Consider the following 6182-nt stretch of genomic DNA (forward strand, 5'->3'; position numbering starts at 1 on the left):
TGGTGGGCGGACATGTGTACCTTGGAAGTTATCACGAAAGGCGTCTTCCAAGTCCTCCCAGCTGCCAATGGAGTTCTCTGGAAGGCTGTTAAGCCAGTGCCGTGCTGGTCCCTTTAGTTTCAGTGGGAGGTATTTGATGGCGTGGAGATCATCACCGCGGGCCATGTGGATATGGAGAAGAAAATTCTCAATCCATACGGCGGGATATGTTGTTCCATGATTCGATGTTCATGGGTTTAAGCCCTTTTGGGAATTCGTGTTCCACTACTTCATCAGTGAAGCAAAGGGGGTGTGCGGCGCCTCTATATCGGGTTACATCGTGACGTAGCTCAGATGGAGTCCGTATACGGTTTTTGGCCCGGGCGTGATTATGATTGTTGCGTCCGGCTAGATAGCCATTGTCGCCCATCGGCGCACGCCCCCGCGATCCATAGATCGATCTGGTCTGACCTGCTCTACTGTCCAGGTCCTGCCATAGGTCGTATGTATGTCCCCGAGCTGTTTTATCTCTGCCTTTATGGTGAGGTAGTGCGGGCTGGTGTTCAGCTTGAGTTGTCGCTTTGTCTCGGCCACGTGGTGGTCGATCAGCCGCATTACATGCTGACGATACATGCTCCAGCGCCTTGTCCTCCAATTGAGGTAGCAATTTGCGCTTCAAATAACTTTTGGATGGGCGCTCGAGGCCGTGTTCCTTGGCTACCAGGACATGGGTCCATCTATCATTGAGCAGATCTTTGTCAGCTTGAAGCTGCTGCTGCTTCTTTTTCAGGCTCCCTGTAGTGGCTATAAGCCGGCACTTGAAGCACTCCTGCTCGAGAGGTTCCTCAGGCACGATAAAATCCTCGTTGCCGAGGCTCTCCTCATCCTCAGAGGGTGGAAGATAATTACTGTCCTCCGAGTCTTTGTTTATGGCCTGTTCGTCAGGGCTAACTTGCCCGTCTTCCCGTTTGTCATGTTCTGAAGTTGGCTTAACGGGATCTTCATTGTCTTCGGCATCGTTCGGGGTATTGTTTTCTTCTGTGCCGGTATTGCGTCTTTTCCATGGCGTGACTTGGAGCGGCGCTGCTGACGTCGGCGCTTTGGTTGTATCTCAAGAGTTTTATCCTCGACTGGGTCTTCCTTGTCGACGCCGCTATTCTCTTTGGGTGTTTCCAACATGTACACATCATACGAGGAGGTGGCCGTCTAGCGTCTGGTAAGCAGCGGGTTTTGGGCCTCCTCTTCTCCGGCATCGTTGTCCATACCATCGATGTCGTCGGAGACGTAATCGAGCATGTCGGTTAAGTCCTCAACAGTGGCTATGAAGTGGGAGGTGGGTGGGAAGCAAAATTCCCCATCATCAACCCCTAGTTCGAGCTGGATATAAATCAGCTGTGAGTCCCCTGCTAAGGAGAGGGATTTTAATGAGTTCAGCACATCGCTTAAAGGTGAGTGTCGGAAGATGTCCGTGGCGCTAAATTTGACGTCCGATGCCTGATCGGGCTCGACGAACATGGTGTAACGCCCCGAGACCGATGTGCCAGGTGTCGTTCTGTTATTCGCTGTTGTTGCATTGTCTTTGCTTGCGTTTCATGCATTGCATATCATGTCATCATGCGCATCTCATTTGCATACATGTTCGTCTCATGCATCCGAGCATTTTTTCCCCGTTGTCCGTTTTGCAATCCGGCGTTCCGTTCTTCTCCGGTGGTCCTTTCTACCTTTCTTTCATGTGTGGGGATTAAACATTTCCGGATTGGACCGAGACTTGCCAAGCGGCCTTGGTTTACTACCGGTAGACCGCCTGTCAAGTTTCGTACCATTTGGACTTCGTTTGATACTCCAACGGTTAACCGAGGGACCGAGAAGGCCTCGTGTGTGTTGCAGCCCAACACCCTTCCATTTTGGCCCAAAACCCACCTAACTCTGCTCCATCGTCTCGGTCGTTCGATCACGATCGCGTGGCCGAAAACCGCACCTCATTTGGACTCTCCTAGCTCCCTCTATGCCTATTTAAACACCCCCCTGAAATTCGGATCTCCTTCCTACCCGAAACCCTAACTTCGTCCCCCTCGCGCCACTGGACGCGTCCACCCCGCGCCCAGGCATGTCCGCCCCCGCGTGCCATCTCACTCCAGCCAATCGGAGCGCGCCACCTCAGCCCCGCCGCCGCTCTCCTCCAACCCGTGGGCCGCCACCTGTCCCAGCCGGCTTCCGCGTCGCCCCACTTCGCCGCCGGCCCGCGGAGCCCATCTGGGGCCCGCGCGAGCCCGGATCTCCGCCGCCGCCCGCAGGCACCCCGCGCCTCCTCGCTCCCGTAGCCGGTCGAGGGGAGGAGCCCCTCGATCCGCGCCTCCGCCGCCTAGCGTCTCTCCGCCGGCGACCTCGCCTGCAACCTTCGCCGGAGCGCGCCACCCTGCGACTTGGAGCCCCGTCCGGCGCCGCTGTCGCCAGATCCGGTCATCACGCGCCGGGATCCGCCCCTTCCTGCTCACGGCCGGCCTCCCCTCGCCGGAGCACATCTCCGCTGGAACCGTGCCGCCGTCCACGGCTTCACCGGAATCATCGCTCCCTGCGCCAGATCGGGAGGAGCCCGATCCATCTGCGTTGACCGCGCCGCGCCTCCACGTGGGCCACGCCCGAGTCTGGCCCAGCTCACCGGCCTCCTTCCTCTTCATTTCAGGCCGCGCTCCCGGGCCCATCTCCAGCGCCGGCCTCGCTCGGCCTCCTCCCCAGCTCCCTTCGCCAGCCGCGTGGGCCGCAGCGCCAGGCCCAGCCGGGCCACCTCCTCCGCACCGCGCCAGCCCAGCTGGCCTACCTCTCCCTGCTACCGGGCCAGGCCCATGGGTGAGCCACCCACATCCCAGCGCCCCTTCTCCCCTGTGCCTGTTGGGCTGCCCAATTTCGGCCCGATGCATGTTTTTTTCCTGTTGCGATTTTGTCTATTATCCTGAGTCAGCCAGTTTTGCAGTTTAGTCCCCCAAGATCATGCATTTACTAACTCACAAACCGTGCATCGGATTAAAATAAGTTATATATGAAACTTGCTCAGAATTTTGTGTAGATCAATACTATCCAACTTTCACCTATTTTTAAAATGTTTAAAATGTTGTTTGCATTAATTTGCCCCTATGCCATGCTAATACGGTTTAATTCATAACTAAATAACCGTAGCTCCGAATTAAATAAACTTTATATGTAAATGGGGTAGAAAAATGCCTAGTTCAACATGGTGACCTTTATTTGCATGTTAAACAACTCTAAAATTGTGTTTAGGGCAGAACAGTACCAAACCTAATTTATGCTCATGAGGAGTTTCCGGAATTGTTGTTCGTTGTTTCCGGCCTCATTTAAAATTGCCTAGATAGGTAGTTTTGTTGTGCTTCCCCTCTTGCCATGTTAATCAACATTTAATATTGTTGGGGTACATAAACGAGAGAGAACTAAATAATTGATGTGGTGTTTTGTCAATATGCATCCCGATGCATATTGAGCTCCACTTAATTTGTAGGATTGCTTGTGCATTTTGCCATGCCATGCCTCATTAAACCGGACATGCATCATACTTGTTTGCGCATCGTGCCATGTTGTTGTCGTGGTCGTTTACTATGTTGTGTGCTTCTTTTCCGGTGTTGCTTCTTCGGGTTGGTTCCGATAACGTCGCGTTTGTGAGGAACCGTTCGACTACGTCCGTTTGTCTTCTTCATGGACTCGTTCTCCTTCCTTGCGGGATTTCAGGCAAGATGATCATACCCTCAAAATCACTACTATCTTTGCTATGCTAGTTTGCTCGCTCTTTTGCTATGCCAATGCTACGATGCCTACCTTTTGCTTGTCAGCCTCCCAATTGCCATGTCAAACCTCTAACCCACCTTGTCCTAGCAAACCGTTGATTGGCTATGTTACCGCTTTGCTCAGCCCCTCTTATAGCGTTGCTAGTTGCAGGTGAAGATTGGAGGCCGTTCCTTGTTGGGGTTTTTATTTACTTGTTGGGATATCACGATGTATCTTATTTAATTAATGCATCTATATACTTGGTAAAGGGTGGAAGGCTCGGCCTTATGCCTGGTGTTTTGTTCCACTCTTGCCGCCCTAGTTTCCGTCATATCGGTGTTATGTTCCCGGATTTTGCGTCCCTTATGCGGTTGGGCTATTATGGGAACCCCTTGACAGTTCGCCTTAAGTAAAGCTCCTCCAACAATGCCCAACATTGGTTTTACCATTTGCCACCTAGCCTTTTCTTTTCCCTTGGGAGTCGCGCTCCTGAGGGTCATCATTATTTTACCCCCCCGGGCCAGTGCTCCTCTGAGTGTTGGTCCAACTGAGCGATGTCCGAGGCTACCAGGGGCAACTCTGGGATGGCTTACCCGACGTCTGGCTCATCTGAGTGTGCCCTGAGAAAGAGATATGTGCAGCTCCTATCGGGATTTGTCGGCACATTCGGGCGGTCTTGCTGGTTTAGTTTTACCCTATCAAAATGTGTTGTTGTACCGGGATACCGAGTCTGATCGGAATGTCTTGGGTGGAGGTCTATTCCTTCGTTGACCGTGAGAGCTTGTGATGGGCTAAGTTGGGACACCCCTGCAGGGATTTGAACTTTCGAAAGCCGTGCCCACGGTTATGGGCATATGGGAATTTGTTAACGTCTGGTTGTAGAAAACCTGAACTTGACCTTAATTAAAATGAATCAACTGCGTGTGTAACCGTGATGGTCTCTTTCCGGCGGAGTCCGGGAAGTGAACACGGTTGTTGGAGTTATGCTTGCCGTAGGTAGTCCAGGATCACTTCTTGATCATAGACTTCACGACCGTGCCTTGCCTTCTCTTCTCGCTCTCATTTGCGTATGTTAGCCACCATATATGCTAGTCGCTTGCTGCAGCTCCACCTCATACTTTTACCTTACCCCTAAGCTTAAATAGTCTTGATCGCGAGGGTGCGAGATTGCTGAGTCCCTGTGGCTCACAGATACTTCCAAAACCAGCTTGCAGGTGCCAATGAGTCCGTGCAGATGTCGCAACCAAGCTCAGGAGGAGCTCAATGAAGATCTTGTCCTTTGTGTTGTTTCGTTTCCAGTTGATCAGTAATGGAGCCCAGTTGGGGTCGATCGGGAACCTTTGTCGCATTTGGGGTTCTTCTTTTATTTTGGTTCCGTAGTCGGACCATGAGTGTATTTGATTGATGTAATGTTTATTCCTGTAATTGTGTGAAGTGGCGATTGTAAGCCAACTATGTATCTCTTTCCCTTATGTATTACATGGGTTGTGTGAAGATTACCTCATTTGCGACATATGCCTTCAATGCGATTGTGCCTCTAAGTCGTGCCTCGACACGTGGGAGATATAGTCGCATCGAGGGTGTTACACACGGGCGCACGGAGTTTGGAACCTGTGGCCGGAGACGAATCTGAGGTTCCGATGACGCAGGTCATGTTCGAAGTTGGGTCTGCGTGCGGCTCCAGCGCTGCTGAGTATGCGGCTCCCATGGCGGGGTTGAGCTTCCCGTCCTCGGGTGGCGCAATCTGCTCCGGATCTGGGGCCGGAGCACTCACATGTGCTATCTCCTGGGTATGGTCCGATGACAGATTTAGTTCATGCTCATCGCGATGGCAGGGAGCGGCTGCCATGGGCTCGAACCTGTCGAAGATCAAGTCTCCGCGAGTATCAGCAACGTAGTTCAAGCTTCCAAACCTGACCTGATGGCCAGGGGCGTAGCTATCGATCTGCTCTAGATGGCCAAGCGAGTTGGCCCGCAGTGCGATGCTGCCGAATACGAAGATCTGTCCGGGGAGAAAAACTTCCCCCTGGACAACATTATTGTAGATGATCGACGGAGCCATCGAACCTCTTGGAGATGATGCAGCGGAACTCTCAATGAAAGCACCAATGTCGGTGTCAAAACCGGCGGATCTCGGATAGGGGGTCCCGAACTGTGCGTCTGAGGTTGATGGTAACAGGAGACAAGGGACACACAGTTTTACCCAGGTTCGGGCCCTCTTGATGGAGGTAATACCCTACATCCTGCTTGATTAATATTGATGAGTATGGGGGTTACAAGAGTGGATCTACCATGAGATCGTAATGGCTAAAACCCTAGAAGTCTAGCCTATATGATTATGATTATGATCACCTCTATGGACTAAACCCTCCGGTTTATATAGACATCGGAGGGGACTAGGCTTGTGCAAAGTCGATTACAAAGAAAGG

This window comes from Triticum urartu, chromosome 1, assembly GCF_003073215.2.
Source record: "Triticum urartu cultivar G1812 chromosome 1, Tu2.1, whole genome shotgun sequence".
NCBI classification, from domain to species: domain Eukaryota; kingdom Viridiplantae; phylum Streptophyta; class Magnoliopsida; order Poales; family Poaceae; genus Triticum; species Triticum urartu.